Source organism: Dermochelys coriacea, chromosome 6 (assembly GCF_009764565.3).
Source record: "Dermochelys coriacea isolate rDerCor1 chromosome 6, rDerCor1.pri.v4, whole genome shotgun sequence".
NCBI classification, from domain to species: Eukaryota; Metazoa; Chordata; order Testudines; family Dermochelyidae; genus Dermochelys; species Dermochelys coriacea.
Genome location: NC_050073.1, coordinates 71978872 through 71998130, shown reverse-complemented (window position 1 = coordinate 71998130; position 19259 = coordinate 71978872). Strand labels below are relative to the sequence as shown.

Here is a 19259-nt window from a genome sequence, read left to right as displayed (position 1 = left end):
AATAAATAAATTATACATTGCTTCATCTTTCTTTCACTTTTTGAAGCCCTTTGAGATGCTGGGCCTTCACTTTACCATAACGAATGGATCCTAAATTTCCTACCAGTTAATCTCTTTCCTTCTCTAAAGTATTTTGCTGCTCTCTGCTGTGTTTTGAATTGTACAGAAGGGCAGGAATTTTGAGGAAAGCCCTTTCGATTAAGTGCTTTGAAAATTAGTGAGACACAAAGGGGGCCAATAATCGCTAAGCCTGTATGAGAGGGACAATCGGCAACCAGCAGTAAGATTAGGCCAGGACAGATTTTAGGGGGGTATTTATTTATTTATATTTTAGGGATTTTTATAGAATCAAAACTTTACAGAGTTGATCATATTAACTAACTTATCTGCTGCAGGGGATATGTTATGGCTTTTCTGAAAGATACTGTTCTGGGGCCTTATTCTGCTCTCTTTGAATATAAAGGAAAAACTGCCATTAAATTCATTGGGAGCAGGTTTGAGCCCACTCTGAGGTACCATTACAGAAAGAAAAGTAGCCATCTGTCCAATATAGTGTATAGTGCCCAGTCTAAGTAGCGTTTCACCTGCATTAAAAAGCATAATCTGCAACCATTATTCAATGCAGAACAAAGTTAACAAACATAGTACATTTCCTCTCTCTGCTACAGTCCTATATAATCATATCATAAATTAATTAGAAATAGAGAATGTAATGAAGAGGCAACAATCAAGCAAGAGAAGCTGAGATTTTGAGAGAGAGAGAGAGAAAAAAAAACATATTGTACATTTACCTTAGAGTTATGAACCCCAGAGTTACGAACTGACTAGTGAACCACATACCTATTTTGGAACCAGAAGTACACGATCAGCCAGCAGCAGTGACAAAAAACATACAATACTGTGTTAAATGTAAACTACTAAAAAAAAATAAAGAGGAAGTTTAAAAAAAGATTTGTCAAGGTAAGGAAACCGTTCTGTGCTTTAAATTAAGATGGTTAAAAGCAGCATTTTTCTTCTGCATAGTAAAGTTTCAAAGTTGTATTAAGTTAATGTTCAGTTGTAAACTTTTGAAAGAACAACCATAACAGTTTGTTCAGAGTTACAAATATTTCAGAGTTACAAACAACCTCCATTCCCCAGCTGTTTGTAACTCTGAGGTTCTACTGTATTATATACTGTAGCAATACTGTTGTAATGTTTTAATTTCCCTTGGTTTTCTGGTCCTTCGGCTGCTTCAGTGAATCTTGAGATGACTAAATAAAAAGAACACCAATTTTTAAATAGACCTAATTTCAAAATGGCTTGTGTGGTTTCAGATATTACACTTGCCTCAAAATCCACTGGAAATGTCTATAGTTTTACAGCTACTCTTTGCTATTTTTTCTCCTCCTTGTTGCTGTGTGAAAGACCTGCACCACAGGGGAAACTGAGTCACTATCTGACTATAATACATCAGAAATGGTGAGCACGACATGCTGTCAATTGCACAAAGTATACATACTGCAAAAAATAAATGAAACCACGTTTTCTTCTCTAATCTCTTGCTGACATAGAAACTTTAGGGATTACATGTAACAGCAATAAGTCAAACAGAAATGTGACTTTTAAGTTGATGGTGTCCCTTTAAGCATGCAGGTGAATGAAACAATTTGTATTTTTATAAAGGATCAAATGGATGACTGCAGCATGGGTTATGAAAATTATGCAGAAGATCCAGTTTGTGGCCCCAAAGAGGCCCTTCTATGGTAGCTGAGCTGCTGTAGAAAGGCCACAAAGCCAGCTCAGCCTTGGCGTAAATGCAGGAATAGGAGACAAAGGAGTGCTTTACACTCTAGCTTCTAGACTGCAAAGCATCCCATAAGCAGCTGCCATAGGTTAGAGTAGATCTAGGTCTAACCTACACTAGATACCATATTGGCCCGTGGATCAACACAGAATTACCTTTGCCCTCCCAGCAGCAACTTCTGTACACGTTGTGCAGGGCTCAACAGAGAAGTTGGCCCATAGGGCATCCAAGTATAGGTGCTTGGCTCTGATTTTTATCTAATTTGCACCACCTTTACACCAGTGTAATTCCATTTCATTTAGTGGAATCACTACTTATTTATGCTGGTGTGAGTGGAGTAGTAAGGGTGGTAGAATTTAGCCCAATGAAAAGGTGAAATTACAAATGAGAAATAATAATAAAACTGCATTTCCAGGATATCTGTCCCTTGCATCTCTGATTCTCAAACACTTTACAAACAAGCCTTATAACCTTCATAGCAGGAAAATATCATTATATATGTTTTTCAGAAAATATTACTGTGCCTCCCACTCCCAAATGTTTTTAATATTATGCTGGAGGTTGGGTGGCTCCCAGCAAGCATGTCTTTAATCTGTGGGCAGTCACAGATCTCACTGGAGCTGTTGGGCATGATAATACCTCCCATTCAGGCTAAATGAGGGAACAGGTAAATGCCCTGTTGTTTAATAATAGTTGAAACAGTGGAAGCCACTGCCCAAAGACTACACTGAATATGAACGTGAGGGCTAGGGATTGATTTTGATTGCAGAAATATGTGTCAGAAGCAGTAAAGAAGTAGCCAGAAAGCAAGTAGAAAATCAGGAGATAGCAAGAGAAGAACTTATAGTATGGCCCTAAGAGAAAACCAAGAAAGAGATTTTTGGATAGAGGGCTGGACGCAAGTTTGGAAATGGAAACTGTGTCCTGTTGTTTGATCTTACTGTGTTCAAGAAAGCAGGATTCTGTGTACATTCTTTGTAAATAAACTGGATTGCACCAAAGGAATATCAGACTCTCATCCATTTCTCCTTCCAATGGAGATAACTCTCAAGACACTGAATATTGGCTAACTGCTCAGGCCAAAAAGGGCAACAGTAGTATGAAGCAAAAATATATTGTGAGCAATTGATATTGCTGATACTGCAGTCGCATCTATCTGTATCAAGTTTCACTGGAATATTATCCAACACAACTCCACCAACAAGTGAAGATTGCCATAGACCATATTAATATGCCCACCAGTATCAATGGTATTCTTAAACACCAATGAGTGAGAGTCAAAGTCAAACCTGGTATAACTGGAGCCACTCTACTGAGTTAACTGGAATTGAACCAGATAACATCAGGTATTCATTTGTCCCTTAGAACCAAATTCTGCCACCATGTACATTTGTACAAGTTCATTCCATTATCTGCCATTCCTCTTCAGTGCCAATAAACTCTTGATAACCACAAACTGTTAGAGAAATACAATAACAGAAAATGAAGATCTTGCAATGAGTATTTTGCTTGCGACACCTGTACCAATAAGCCACTTGACCTTGGTTCTAGCACTATAAAAGAAAGATCACTGACAGTTATTATTATAACCATTATTTGCATTGCTGTAACAACTTGAAGATCCAGTTAAGGATCAGTGCCCCCAGTCTCTTAGTCACTATATATAGGTATAATGTAAAGATAGTCCCTGCCCCAAAATTGCTTCCTATCTTTCTATAAGTGACTTAAGAGTGATTTTTCCCTTGGTTCCAAATATGCCTATTCCTGAACTGTTAGGACCTACAAAATCAAAAGTTTATGTATTAGACAAATATAAAGGTGGCTTCAATTCTGCATTCAGATTTTGGTGGGCAGACACTTGCACCATTGATTTCAGTGAGGCTCTATACAGGCCAAATGTTCTTATTAGAAGATAAACATCAATCAATAGTGATGCATTTTTCCAGTACATTGTTACGGTGATCTCTATACTGTGCATATACAAATTACTATTTATTATCGTTAAAAAGCCACAACCAACTTGAAATCTGTCTCTTATGCTTCTCTATTCTATGCAAAACATAGGGACTTCACCACTGCCTTCCATATTTGCCAGTCTCCTACTGCAGTCTTAGCTTCTTCCCTTGTCATTTTGATAGCTTTTAATTCTGCTTCTGTTTGTTTCCATGTTATCCTTGGTCTACCTCATCGCCTCTTGCCCTGGGGATTCCAGTCCAATGCCTGTCTTGTTATATTATTTGGGTTTTTCTCCATGTATGTCCTAGACATCTACCTCTTGGCTAGCTTGATTTATTGAAGCATAACACTGAATAATGGACACTTTCTGGAACTTTGATGTAAATCATACTGTTATAATCCTTTCTGACACTGGTAACCATTCTATCAGGCTTTTGGCTGCCCTCCTTTATAGTGTCAGACCCACGCCTTCTCTCTGTACATCACTGGCATTCAGTAGCCCAGAATATAGTACGATGTGTCCAGCTGACAATGTTGTTTGTCCTGACGTTACCCATCTCATTTCACATAGGCCTAGTATATCTAGTTTATTTCAGTCCATTTCTTTTGTTAGCTGGACTGTTTTACCAGGCATATTCCATGAACCAATTTTGGAAATGGATTTAGGATACAGCAAATTCATCAATGGAGTAGCTTCCATGTAGGGTGGGCCACTTAGCCTCATCATCTCTCTTCTAGCTCTATTTGAATTGAGTTGAGCTGAATTGGGGTTGTTGAACTGAGCAGCATGGCAGGTTGAAGTATGATCACTTTTTAAAAAACAAGTTAAAATGTTTTTCAGGTACTAGAGTCTGGCCCAGAATCCCTTTCCTCCCCCTGAAAATCCCCTTGCCAGTTTTTGTGGTTTTACTGTAACATTTTTCTGTTTCTCTCTACAATGTTTTTCACTCTCTTCCGGCTACATAAAGACTCACAAACAACAGGGGAAACTAGCTGAATGACTGTGCAGGGGAAATACTGAAACTGGCTGCATACAAAATGCTGTCAAATATCAAACAAATTGAAAATAGAGAAAAATATATTGTTTCCTCATCTCTTTCAATTATGATAATCTTAGGTATTTAACATTATTAGATACAAATTAGCTGATGCTGTTTCTTTGTATGCACAGTGCACTTTAATACTGCAGTGCTTGGTATTATATGTTGAAATAAAAGATTTCTGCAAATGAACTGAATCTATAGAGCTCAATAAATTTGCTGTAAAACATTAAGATTGAGATAATCAGTCTCCTCTCTCTCCTTATATATCCAGTCTTTTTGGTCTTGTTTTATATATTTAAGTTTTTTTCTATTGGGGGGGTAATTATTAGATAGTGTAACACAATACCAGTTCTACTGAATAGCTATGAGTCACTAAGCATCCCCATAGTTGATGGTGTCTGAATTTGACAGCTTGATCCACCTCCTTGCATCTGCTGTAGCTTCTATATCAGAAGCAGGGAGGTAAGGCTGCTTAACAGGAAACACAATAGGAAGAGAGTAACGGGGGGGAAAACATATGCATGTATGAAGACAAATAAACACAACCCAGGAAAAGCACAACACTTTTGGTGGCCCCTCCAAAATATAGTTTTGGTATGAAGCATCCCATCAGTCCACCATTTAAAATAGACTCATCACATGATGCACATTTTGGGATTCATGAACTAAAAAAAAAAAAAAAAAAGCAATGCAAGCAACCTAAATTTCATGCACAGGTCATATTTATAGTAAGATGAGGCACACTGCTCCTATGGACTGTCAGTAACTGAAAATTGGTAGGTTTCAGAGTAGCAGCCGTGTTAGCCTGTATTCGCAAACAAAAAAGGAGTACTTGTGGCACCCTAGAGACAAACAAATTTATTTGAGCATAAGCTTTCATGAGCCTCAGCTCACTTCATCGGATAAAATGCATCCAATGAAGTGAGCTGTAGCTCATGAAAGCTTATGCTCTAATAAATTGGTTAGTCTCTAAGGTGCCACAAGTACTCCTTTTCTTTTTACAAATACAGACTAACACAGCTGCTACTCTGAAACCTAACAAAATAGTTAGCATTCACTTTGCAACTGCAACTGCAAATTTGCTCTTGGAACAGAATGGCTGCCATTATGGTGACCATATGTCCTGATTTTATAGGGAAAATCCCAATATTTGGGGCTTTGTCTTATATAGATGCCTATTATCCCCCACCCCATCCCGATTTTTCACCGTTGCTATGTGGTCACCCTAGCTGCCATATTCCACCTCAGAGATGGCTGCATTTCAACGATAGGGAAACATTTCATTTTATTAAGCACTTTGAGCTCCTCTATGAACATTGACTTCCATTAAAAAAGGATTTTTAAAAATGTATTTAAAAGCAAAATGGGGTTGGGGGGGTTTGTTGGATTGTTTTCTTGATAGCTGGATACGTCAACAATCATGTAGGGATAAAGTGAGACAGGCTAAAAGTCGAGTAGAGTTGGACCTTGCAAAGGGAATTAAAACCAAGAGTAAAAGGTTCTATAGCCATATAAATAAGAAGAAAACTAAGAAAGAAGAAGTGGGGCCGCTAAACACTGAGGATGGAGTGGAGGTTAAAGATAATCTAGGCATGGCCCAATATCTAAACAAATACTTTGCCTCAGTCTTTAATAAGGCTAAAGAGGATCTTAGGGATAATGGTAGCATGACAAATGGGAATGAGGATATGGAGGTAGATATTACCATATCTGAGGTAGAAGGGAAACTCAAACAGCTTAATGGGACTAAATCGGGGGGCCCAGATAATCTTCATCCAAGAATATTAAAGGAATTGGCACCTGAAATTGCAAGCCCATTAGCAAGAATTTTTAATGAATCTGTAAACTCAGGAGTAGTACCGAATGATTGGAGAATTGCTAATACAGTACCTATTTTTAAGAAAGGAAAAAAAAAGTGATCTGGGTAACTACAGGCCAGTTAGTTTGACATCTGTAGTATGCAAGGTCCTGGAAAAAATTTTGAAGGAGAAATTAGTTAAGGACATTGAAGTCAATGGTAAATGGGACAAAATACAACATGGCTTTACAAAAGGTAGATCGTGCCAAACCAACCTAATCTCCTTTTTTGAAAAAATAACAGATTTTTTAGATAAAGGAAATGCAGTGGATCTAATTTACCTAGATATCAGTAAGGCATTTGATACCGTGCCACATGGGGAATTATTAGTTAAATTGGAAAAGATGGGGATCAATATGAACATCAAAAGGTGGATAAGGAATTGGTTAAAGGGGAGACTATAACGGGTCCTACTGAAAGGAGAACTGTCAGGTTGGAGGGAGGTTACCAGTGGAGTTCCTCAGGATCGGTTTTGGGACCAATCTTATTTAATCTTTTTATTACTGACCTTGGCAAAAAAGTGGGAGTGTGCTAATAAAGTTTGCAGATGATACAAAGCTGGGAGGTATTGCCAATTCAGAGAAGGATCGGGATATTATACAGGAGGATCTGGATGACATTGTAAACTGGAGTAATAGTAATAGGATGAAATTTAATAGTGAGAAGTGTAAGGTTATGCATTTAGGGATTAATAACAAGAATTTTAGCTATAAGTTGGGGACGCATCAATTAGAAGTAACGGAAGAGGAGAAGGACCTTGGAGTATTGGTTGATCATAGGATGACTATGAGCTGCCAATGTGATATGGCTGTGAAAAAAGCTAATGCGGTTTTGGGATGCATCAGGAGAGGCATTTCCAGTAGGGATAAGGAGGTTTTAGTACCGTTATACAAGGCACTGGTGAGACCTCACCTAGAATACTGTGTGCAGTTCTGGTCTCCCATGTTTAAAAAGGATGAATTCAAACTGGAGCAGGTACAGAGAAGGGCTACTAGGATGATCCGAGGAATGGAAAACTTGTCTTATGAAAGGAGACTTAAGGAGCTTGGCTTGTTTAGCCTAACTAAAAGAAGGTTGAGGGGGGGATATGATTGCTCTCTATAAATATATCAGAGGGATAAATACAGGAGAGGGAGAGGAATTATTTCAGCTCAGCACCAATGTGGACACAAGAACAAATGGTTATAAACTGGCCACCAGGAAGTTTAGACTTGAAATTAGACAAAGGTTTCTAACCATCAGAGGAGTGAAATTTTGGAATAGCCTTCCAAGGGAAGCAGTGGGGGCAAAAGATCTTTCTGGTTTTAAGATTCTACTCGATAAGTTTATGGAGGAGATGGTATGATGGGATAATGTGATTTTGGTAAGTAATTGATCTTTAAATATTCAGGGTAAATCTTGCCCATATGCTCAGGGTTTAGCTAATCGCCATATTTGGGGTCGGGAAGGAATTTTCCTCCAGGGCAGATTGGAGAGGCCCTGGAGGTTTTTCGTCTTCCTCTGTAGAATGGGGCATGGGTGACTTGAGGGAGGCTTCTCTGCTCCTTGAAGTCTTTAAACCATGATTTAAGGACTTCAATAGCTCAGACATAGGTGAGGTTTTTTGTAGGAGTGGGTGGGTGAGATTCTGTGGCCTGCGCTGTGCAGGAGATCGGACTAGATGATCAGAATGGTCCCTTCTGACCTTAGTATCTATGAATCTATAAACAAGTCACCAATTTGCTCAAGCAAGCTACCTCATACTAATTACAAAAAAACAGGCTAATTTGCAGAGGGCAAGATTTGTAAGGGAAGGAATAAATAGAGCTTTTTGGCTAGCAAGTAAGTGTTTGTGAGAGTAAAACTATATTTTTGGTCTAACTTCTGTGAAGAAGGAAGCTGTTGTTAATACACAGTGGGGTTTAGGGAGGTTTGTAAGTATGCCCAGTTGTGAAAACTAATGTGGGATAACATCCTAACATGAACTCATGGAGGAAATTACATAGGGACAGCTCTTTAACCTGTGTTTCATGATTCAACATTTCTTATGAGAGCAATTTACTATAAAAGAATTGAGAACACCAAGTCCATGCAGGATCGAGGTAAATTTGGGTCTAAAATATGGGCTGTTCCTCATAATGAGGTATGGGTTTGGGTGTGGCAGACATTTGGGTGGCTGTGTTTGAAATTAGCTCTGTGGCTGAACTGTACAGGAAGAGAGTATGCCGGAGTTTTTCTTCATGTTATATGTAAAGTACAAAATACCTGAATCTAGTGACTCAGTGTCTGCTTTGTATTTTAGGAATGGTTTTGTTGTGTTTAGTCTTCTTTACTTGAAAAAGCCTTGGGTATAAGGCTTTCATGACAGGGCTCCAGTCCCCTACTGCATAGGCTGCAGTATGCAACATGTTCTAATGGAAGGCAAAAGCAACTGCAAGATGGTGCCTCACCTCACAGTCCCCTAGCCACCTTGAGCCGTCTGGGCCTGTATCAGCAGGATGGCTCAGGCACTTTCCAAACAATTATCTCCATCAAAGTCCATGCGCCTCAAAACAGCAAGGGCAGGATTTTTCCTCTTAGGTCCAGTCCTCCAAGATAGTAAACACCTTCTGCGAGTTGCTGAATAGCACCTCACCTCACAGTGTCAAGCCCTTTCTTAGGCTAAATTTTGACTGTGTTGAGCAGAGACATCTTTCACATAACACAAGCATCTTCCATCTCCCACAGGTAGAGATGAGATCCTGTGCTATTTCTGACTGACAAATATTCAGCATAAATCTTTAGAAGTAATAAACATTCTTGCAGGATCTCTCAGTTAAAAATCTGCAAGAATACTGGCATTACATTGGTGACACTTTAGGCCAAATTCTGCCCTATCGTCGACTATACCAAAGCAATAAAGTCCATGCTTTAGACAAAAAAGTCTACATAAAGGGAAACTGGGCAAAATTTGGGCCTTACTGTTTCATATTTAGAAACAAGACCAAGCAGGATTGTTTCAGACAGTGATGCCAAACCAGCACCTGCAAGAGGTTTTCAGGTCAGGAGGACATGCTCCCTGTTGCAGTGCTATGTATGTATTGAATATTGCCACCACAATGCTCTTCCTTTCATCCTTTTTTACATGCTGGGCAGCATAGCAATACAGGAGCGTTGAGGCAATTTTTGTCTCTTCCGGTACCCTTTTATCACCACAGGGCCTGGCCAATTCCTAAAGGCTTTTTAGGAGCTGGTAGGGATGGTTGTGTCAGAAAGAAGGATGGATGCTGGACACTGGGAGGTGGGGCCAGGTCAATACTCTTCCCCAGACTCATCCTGCTACTGGTTTCCAGCGGCTCCCTTAGCTTGGAGACAACCAGAGAGGAAGCACTTGGCTGAAAGACCAAGGGCAGAGAAAGGGTATGCATGCTAGTAAATTTATCAGCCATCTAAGAGAAGGTGAGGACCACCAGCCTTCAACTGGGATACCAGGAGAGGGTGAGGGAAGTGGGAAGTATCTTATTCCCGAGTTGGGGGGGGGTAGAAATCTTGCTTAGATGGAAAAGGAAAGCAGGAAAGGTACACTATCCTTCAGTCTGAACCTTCGTACTAAGTACAAGTGTCTTCAGTGTTCACAGATGGTTTTAATTAAAGAATCCAGATGTTCTGTTCAGCTTCTTGTCATAATAAACTATATGTATTTTTAAAAGCATCTTTCAATTGCATTTGGCATTTCTGAACCTAGTGTGGTAGGTAGCCACTTTGCTGAAATGTGATGTCAGAGTCCAGTGTAAGAGACACAATCAGTGTAGATAAAACAAAAACTAGCCTGAACTTTGAATCCCATTTGAATTCTGAATGAAAGGTCAAAAAAGTTTTGTTAACTATGGCCTGTGTTATACAGGTTAGACTAGATTATCACAATGGTCTCTTCTGGCCTTAGAATCTATGGACTTCTAAAAATGTATTATTCATTTTGATGGATGCAAATACAATGGGTGCACTTTTAGAAAATAAGTGGATACAAATTTTTCAGGTACCTCACAATTTTACAGCCCCAGTTAGTGCTAATGAACAAAAATTAAGGCTTGAAGCAAATTGGGTTACATGGGGTCAGAGCACCATAAAACAATGATCTGTTGTAGTGTAGGAGCCTTAAATATTTTAAAATAATAAACACCATAGGAACTTACCCAAAGTTTCCCTTAAGCTCAAGGATGTTCACATATGAGGGTCTGGTTTGGGCCAGTCCTGAAATTTTGATCCTGGAAGTCTACAGAGTTTGGAACTTGGGTTTTTGATCAGACTACTCCCTTCAATAAACCTTGAAGGTTTTCCTTCTGATAGTTAAATAAATAAAGCAGGTTGGAAACTGGTTTCCAATCCCCTATTTACAGGCTATTGCACCAGGCTCTCAGACAGTATAGTGAGTGATTGCCATCTCAATATAGCCAACCCAGCAAGGCGTTCAGAAATGAATAATAGCTGTTCTCCCCCCACAATTATAGGAAGCAGACTTTTCCCAGCAGGACACATTATCTTTTGCTGATATCATGACTTCACTTGACACAGCAGAGATCTAAAGACAATATTGAGGAGTGTGAGGTCTAGAATAAATAGTTGATTTGCTTCTCCCTCTTGACATCATGTTGGCCCATAATGTCCTAGCCACTGACATTTTGGCTTCTATTCAGTTCCTCAGTAAAGCATATGGCACCAGCAATTCTGTCATAGATTGTGCTTTGGGCATACATTGAAAATTTTATATAGCTGTCTTGCAAAAAAAAAAAAAAAAAGGATGTGGTTGCCAACATTTAACTGCCTCAAGAGACATAATGGGGCTTCTAACCTGGCCACTGGGAAATGGTACATAATATCTCTCATCTGATAGTATACCCCAGAGGATCAAATTATTCAGGAAGAAAGAAAGAGAGGAGAGAAAAACAAGCAGCCAAGGGTTCTGAATACTACTACAGCTGCAGGAAATGAGCAGAAGATATACAAGAAGGAGGGACCAGATGGAGAGTTTTGATAGTAATAAATGCATTAAATCTAAACACATACACATACACAGAGGATCAAAAATCTACCTGATATATATCCTAAGCAACCCCAGTCACTTCATCAGGGTTTCATGGAATACAGTATAAATCAGCTCAGAATTTGGCCATTATAGACACCAGTATACAGGGGCTGTGAACTAAAAAGGGACTACTGCAAAACATCTTGTTTTATTTGGAAAATGAGGGAGTAACAATGCTAGTTAAAAGCCAATTTTATTGCAGGCAGGTGCTGTGCAGCTCCCCAATTCCCATCAGTCTAGTGATGCACCTCAATCCACATCTACATCCTCTTCTGTTCTAGTTGTGGGTCAGAATGTCAATTTTGCTGAGCTGGATAGTGTTTTTTGTTATGCAAGCAGATGTTCGCTCATGACTAGGAAGAGATCCAAAACTTGCTTTCATTTGGAATAGGTGGGCAGGGTGTCCCCCATCGTATGCACTTTTCAAATACTGGTGGCTGTTTTGGATATAAAACCACAATCTCTTTTTAAAAAAGATGAATAGTTTTGTTGTAAAGTTTGTGATTGATCCTGCTCCTATTGAACTAGATAGAAGTTTTGCCACTTATTTCATTGGAGACAGCACTGAGTTCTTAATTTGTATTTTCACCAGCTCCTTGCTCCACTTTCTGATTTAAATCAAGTGCTGGGAATCACCTGTGGATGTCATAGGGGGCAAGGGTAAATCCAGCATCCCATGCTCCTTCTCTGAAAGTCCAAAATACCCCAGCTGGGAGGTAGTGGGACTTCTGCTGCTATTGTGAATCAGGCAGAATAGGCAAATCAGCCAGTCAATGTAAATAATGAAGGGGAAGTTGCAGCAGTGAAAGCAAGAAAGAGGCTTTCTCTGAGTGTGGTAAAGGCAGCAACATCATGCAAGTCTTACCTGCTCCAGTCCTCCACACATGTGAAGCAGAGAACAAAGTGGATTAGTCATTTAGCAGTGTTCCAAGAAGGGGGTTTTCCTCCTTTCTCAATGCTGTCTGAGACAGGCCAGGTCCATCAAGAAAAATGAGGGGCCCCCATACATCATGTTCACAGGGGCCTCACCTCTTCCCATTTCACTTTGTTTACACAGACTTCAGATGTTGAGGGGAGGGGGCTGAGCTCAGGGCCCAAGTACAGTTGTCCCCCTTTTCCCCAATCTCTTCAACCCTGCTTATAGAAGCAAATGTTCAGCTTGACAGCCCCCTTCTGGCTGGCTTTGCTGCTCTTTCTCACTAAAGTGAACACCCTCATCCCTAGCTGGAGGATTCAACCCCCCCCCCTGATTACCAATCAACAGCAGATGTCTAGTTCCTCCCTCCTCATACAAGAATGTGATGGGGGGCGGTTGCTATTACTCAGTGCAATATCTGCCATCATCTGCCCTAGCTTCTTTTATAAACAGATCCCACTCCTGTCTCAAACTAAAAAGTAGGAAAATACATATTAGTCCCTGATTTGCATGTGGAGGCTCTATTTTTTTGGGAAGCTCAAGTAATTATGGATGCAAATAGCAGCGCTTAAATGCTTCAGTGCCTGATTGTGCTGGCATTTGAAAAATTCTTGTAACTCCTGATTATTTTTATTATTTATTATCCTGTTATTTTTTTTTCTTTTTGGTTTTTATGTGGCCTGGAGGGGGAAGTACTGAAACGCTTCAGGGAAGGAGGAGGCCTATTAAGGGAGGAACAAGGACCATGAAAGCCTGCTCTTATGAGCTTTCCAATTTGATTTTAACACCAAGGAGGAGAATCCTCTGCCACAATCATAGGTCTAGGGAAAAGAGCACCCATTGTTGCAACCTCCTAAGCCAAGAGAGGAAGAAAGGCACTCCATTCTGAGGCAGAAAAAGAAGACAACAAAAACAATCACAATATTATTTCTTAGTCAGGTTTCACTTGTTTTTTTTTTTTATCAGTTCTCTGCTCAAGCCAATTCCCACTGAAACCAATATGTGTTGGCATAATGATCCAAAAAACAGCTGATTTAAAAACTGAGTAAGGAACTCAGGATTTGCCCACATAATAATAATACTTGGCACTTGTCAATCCAGATGATAAAGCTGAGAAAATGTTGTTATCCCCTGCAACAGAGTGTATAAATCCTGCACTGACAAGGAAGGGGCTTGAGAGGTTCTGTGTCTTAAGGTAGCTCTGCTGAGTCATGCATGGTAGGAGGGCTTTAAAAGGAGGAAGTTTCAGACTGCAAGGATGCAGTATAGAAGGTGGCAGAGAAGAAGTCTGCAGTTTCTGTCCCTGTGATAAGGGAGAAGGAAGGGTAGGTAGGAATCCATGAGGAAGGGTTTAACTAGTAGGTCTAAGAGAGAGAGGTCTGACTAGGAAGGCTGATGAAGGAGGAGCTTAAAGAAGCATGGTAGAAAGTAGTCCAGGGAAGATAGTAGTAGGGTTGGTGAAAGCCCAGGCCTTAACTGCTTGCTATAGGGCCCTGGACTGGAATCTAGAATAAAAGGCGGGCCTGGGTTCCCCTGCTATCCACTGCAAAGTGGTATTGCTATGGGCAGTGAATGGAAATCCTGCCTGGGTCATTGCAGGAATGATGTAGTCAGGGCAACCTGTCTGAGGACTGCCTGAAGGGGAAACCACGGTGAGACCTGGCTTGAGTCCCAAAGCAGCCATACTGTGACTCCATGAGTGGGAGGAGAGCTGCAATGGTGGAAGATCAGAAAGGGGGCACTGAACCAGGCAGAGCAAATTGACGGAAGGAGGCATCATTCTGTGGTGAGTGGAGTATTCTGTGCCTTTAGGGTTTCAGACAGAATGATACTCAGAGTTTTTAGCACTCTAGCTCTGTCAGAGCTACTGCTAGTGTGCCTGCCTGAGCTCAAATTACACCTCCAGCTCTTGTTTAGATGTACCCCAAGTTAGGTGCCTATTGTCAGACATGCAAGTTTGAAATCAGTGTCTTAGTGTCTGTTACTTTGATTCATTGCAAAACAGAAAATATACTCAAGGTATAGAGATAAAATCATAAGGCCATCTTTAATTCCTCTAAAGGAGAACTGGGCGTCCATCTTGTAAGCCCTTCTTGTCCTCTCCTAGCTGTAGTTTGGTGCTTTTTTTTGTTTTGGCGGGAAATGACAGTAGCTGTCAATCACCTAATCTGCCTAGTGACCAAAAGTCTATACAAGGCAGTGTTCAAATCGGATCGGGGCTGCCCATCTGAGTGGTAGTGTCTGGTTGAGACAAACTCGGTAATTGAGGGCAGGCCATTCACCCCACAAGGCTTACTTGTCATACTTACCTATACACACTTGATCCTGTATAGGAGTCACTCACCACACGCACGACAACGCAGGATAGGTAGTCGGAGGGTTTTAGCAACTTACCTGAAGAAGCACTCATCTGATCCTGTTCCGGGTTCCCTGGTTCCATCTGAGAGATCCAGCAGTCCTGCTGTGCTGTGCTATCCTAAGGAGAAGACACCAGTGAGTCAAGCTGCCAGGAATGGTACTGTAACCATCACTTGTTTTGTATTCACAGTTCCCTTATTGGTACAGCCTGCCTTATTCTATAATTTTCCTGATGGTTATCTGTTTACCTTGTTTTTCCTGGCAGTTCTTGCCACTCCCTTTAATAAATTCTGTTGTACCTTTTATTGGTTTGGGTTTTATGTAAAGATTACAAGCCCCCGGTGATAGATACGGGTAGGAGACAAACCTGAGACCGAAAGATCTGGGCCACTTTTAATTTCAACTCCTATTTCAGTCAACAAAGGGAGGCCTAATTGAGACCTACATGCCATGGAGTTCTTCAGTGCACCTTATCACTGCCCTGATCTTTAACATGGTTGCATCCCACAGAAACTGCATGTGTCTGCAAACGGCACTCCATCATGCCTGGACTGGGAAGACTAAGAGTCTACTTTATTTTTGACCACCCTTCAGAAGCATTCCTCCCATAACATGATGGGGTAACATTAAAGAATTTTGGCAGAAAGTAGGATATGCCTCCTCGGGTGATACTTCTAAGTATACTCCTGGGAAGTTGCAGACCCAAATGGAAGCTTTTCTGTGTTTACTTAACTTTGGATTTCTGTTTCTTGATATATCAAGACTGAAGCTCTCTTCTGCACCCCTTTCCTGAGTCAGTCTCCAGCCTCAAGACGAATCAAATGCAGCAGAGGAAGTCAGAGCTTCCTTTTATTTTAAAAAAAAAAAAAGCAGCATAATTTGGAGCAGTAAATGCAGCCTTTCTTGTGTCATTCTTCTGCATTATGCCATTTTAAATGTTTTCTGTGGAGTTGCTCTAAAGTGGCAGCTGTGTGTGTGTGTGTGTGTGTGTGTGTGTATATATATATATATATATATATATATATATATATATATATATATATATATATATATATATATATATATGCTAATGAATAAGTCAGTTAACAAACTGCACATGAGAATTTGTGCACAGACCTCAAAAAAGGAGAACAAGGATTGCTTTTTACACATCTGGCAGTCATTTATTCATTATAGAACTGTTCATCTGAAAATGTTGCATAATAGATTTACAGGGCCAGAATCATCCCTGGTGTAAGTCCATTGATGTCAATGCAGTTACACCAGGGATGAATTTCTCACATGGTGGGTAAACACTTTTCTTGAAAGACAGAGAGAGGAAACAGTTTAATATGAAGGGTTCTCCTCTCTCCACCCCCCACCCTCCTTAAAACAGCTGGTAGCTGGTTAAGACTGGCTTACTGGCCAAGAGAAAGTGGAGAGATGGGCTATTAAAAAAAAAAAAATAGGGAATGTTGCTGAGAGGAAAGTGGGAGTGCCTTGGTGTTCCTACTCAGATAGAGAGGGTAATCTTTATTAAAAAAAAAAATAGAATCTCTCTTTTCTAGGTGAGAAGTAAGAAGAAATTGTGTTAGGCATCAAGAACAGAAGCAGATTCTCATCCATTGTAGCCATTTCCTGACTAATATGAATCCTGTCTCCTGATCTGCTGATGCAAATTAGTCTCTCAACTGAGATTTCACTAAGGTACATGTGGGCAATTGAAAAGCACAGTATATGTTTGTTTGTCATAGGGGGATCATTAACAGGGTTATCTGTATGACCATCACATAGTATAGGCAGAGGCTTTTGTTTCTCCGCTGGGCTGAAATTCTATTTTCAATTGCAGAGATCTACCCAGTAATTGGGTTTGCAGTGCTAGTTTGAGTGACTGCAGTAATAATCACTCTTAATACTGGTTCACTGTTAAATCATGTTACATAACTAAAACTATGTTCTTTCCCTATCCATTTTAGGTAATATTGTGTGTGCCTGGACTCTGTCACTGACTTGCTGTGTATCTTGGGGTGACGCTAAACCTTTCTGTGCTTCAATTTCCCCATTTGTACCATAGGGCTAACCATACTTATCTAATCACTGTACCGCACCAGGGTGAAGGTAGGATGAATTAATAAATATTGGTTTGTTTGCAGTGAAAACATAGTGTTGACATCTAGTTTAGTTGGTGTGTGGGAAGGCTCAGGAGCTTCTCAACTGCCTGTACAGGATTTTCTCATCTACTCATAACGGGGAGTGTTCCTGTTTCATGGTTGCTTTGTTAATTCAGCTCAGTTACATTTTGGCCAGTTCCTGCCTTAGCCCCCCCCCCCCACACTACAAAGCGTATGTCTACACTGCAATTGTAGCCCATGCTCCTATGTGTATTTTTTTTTCCCAAATCCCACTACTGTCCATACACACAACACTAAAACACTTCCTTTTTTTAAAGGTTTGAACCTATGCTTACTTGCACAGCTGGGGGGTGGGGGGTTAAAGTCTGAGACTGGAGACCAGAGGTTGGAATCTAGGCTGGAATCAGGAGGCAGGGTCAGAGTCAAACCAGGGTTGGAAGCCAGAATTTAGAAAACAAGATGTGGTCTGGAGTCACAGCAGGCCAGGGGCGTAGCATCCAGGCCCACCCAAATCAGAGCTGGAGTTTAGTGCTGCCACAGCAGCCTGGAGCATCACTCAGGCACCTGAAATCCAGGATGGAGCTATGTGCCTGCCCTTCACAAAGCTACACTCCAGCAGCTCTGCCTTGCCACTTTCTGCACCACACCATGTGCGTGCCCAGCTCAGCAGGTGAGGCTCTGTGTCTGGGGGCACCAGGGATAGGAAGAGGGCACAGCATCAGGGGAGAAGCTGAGCTAACTGTGTCAAGATCCGCACCCAGTGCAAGGACTCCACTGAGTTAGTCAAGCCCATAGATGGGTCACTACTCCTTTTGTTGATCACCTACCAGACAACTTTCTTAGAAGTAACTACCCTTCAGAGCCACTGAGAAATCCTCCAGTTTGGACTAATTCATGCACCATATTAATCAGTTGGCTTTGGCATCCCCTGGGTCATCACTTGTGACCCACACCTGCACTGCCAGTCAAGCATGGTATGCTTTGACTCCCATTTTTGCCAACAATCCTATTTCCCAAGAGCTAACCCAGGACTAGCAACACTTTGTGGCTTACTCGGTCCTCCAAAGAATTCAGAAATGCAAACAGAGGATACAAAAGTGACCCCCGCAGCAACCCCGATGACTTCCTCAAATGGCTCCAGGGATTCCTGTTAAAATCAATACTTGGCCAATTTATTTGACAAAAAGAAAGTCAACACCCTACTTCCCCATCACAGCTACAACTGCCCCCTTGATTTCCATCTGGGAGCAGAGGTTCCCTTTGGACACACTTTACTCTATCTCCGAACCCAAACTACAGGCACTCAAGCTATCTTGAGGAAAACCTGAAGAAGGGTTAACTTGTCCCTCTACATCCCTAATGTTCTTTGTGATGAAGAAAGATGGTTCCTATTGACCTTGTGTGGACTACCAAGCTCTGAACAAGATTACAATTCAAAACTGGTGCTTCATACTGCGTATTAGTGAGCCATTCAAAAGACTCTGCTTTGTTTAGGCCTTCACAAAGTTGTACCTCTGCAGAGTTTTTAACCTAGTGGAGATCCAGGAAGGAGATGAGTGGAAGACCACCTTCCATACCAAGTATTGCTACTTTTGAGTATTTGGTCATACCATTTGGGTTGTGCAATGCCCCAGTGACCTTCCAGCATTTCATAAATGACATCTTTAGGGACATGCTGGACCAATTTGTCGTCATTTACTTGGACAACATCCTCATTTTCTCTGAAAAGCACATGATGATTGTCAAGTGCCTGTGTTGGAGAGACTCCACTGAAACCACTTTTACCCGAAGCCCAAGAAATGTGAGTTCTATAAGGACACAGTGAAATTCTTTGGATTCATTGTCCCACCTGAGGCACCCATCACCCTACACAGGACTCTTGTGACAATATCCGGCTGTTCCATACCAAGGATGTATATGGGTGCAGTGACTCCTGGGGTTTGCTTATTTCTACAGGCAATCAGTAAAGAATTTTCTAGACTGGTTCCATTCATAATGGCACTCCTACAAAAGGGGGTTCAGTTTGCTTGGTCCTCAGTTGGTTGCTAATTGACTTAAGAGGGCATTCACCTCAGCACCCATCCTGATTCACCCACTCAACCATTTCTGATTGAAGCCAACACCTAAAATTTTGCCATAGGTGCAGTTTTATCTCAGCATGCAGGCCACCACAACCAACTCCAACTCTAT

The 19259-nt window shown here is 40.9% G+C and overlaps 1 long non-coding RNA gene across 2 annotated transcripts; it reads left to right on the top strand.

Annotated features, from left to right (window-relative positions):
- Window positions 1-13804: 13804 nt before the first annotated feature.
- On the top strand, window positions 13805-17056 carry LOC119857946. Of its 2 annotated transcripts, XR_006281903.1 has the most exons (5): window positions 13873-13925; window positions 14200-14386; window positions 14934-15115; window positions 16506-16644; window positions 16914-17056. It is a non-coding gene; the product is annotated as an uncharacterized LOC119857946 (long non-coding RNA). The 2 variants fall into 2 exon arrangements; XR_005293744.2 differs by having other exon boundaries at window positions 13805-14386.
- Window positions 17057-19259: the final 2203 nt, after the last annotated feature.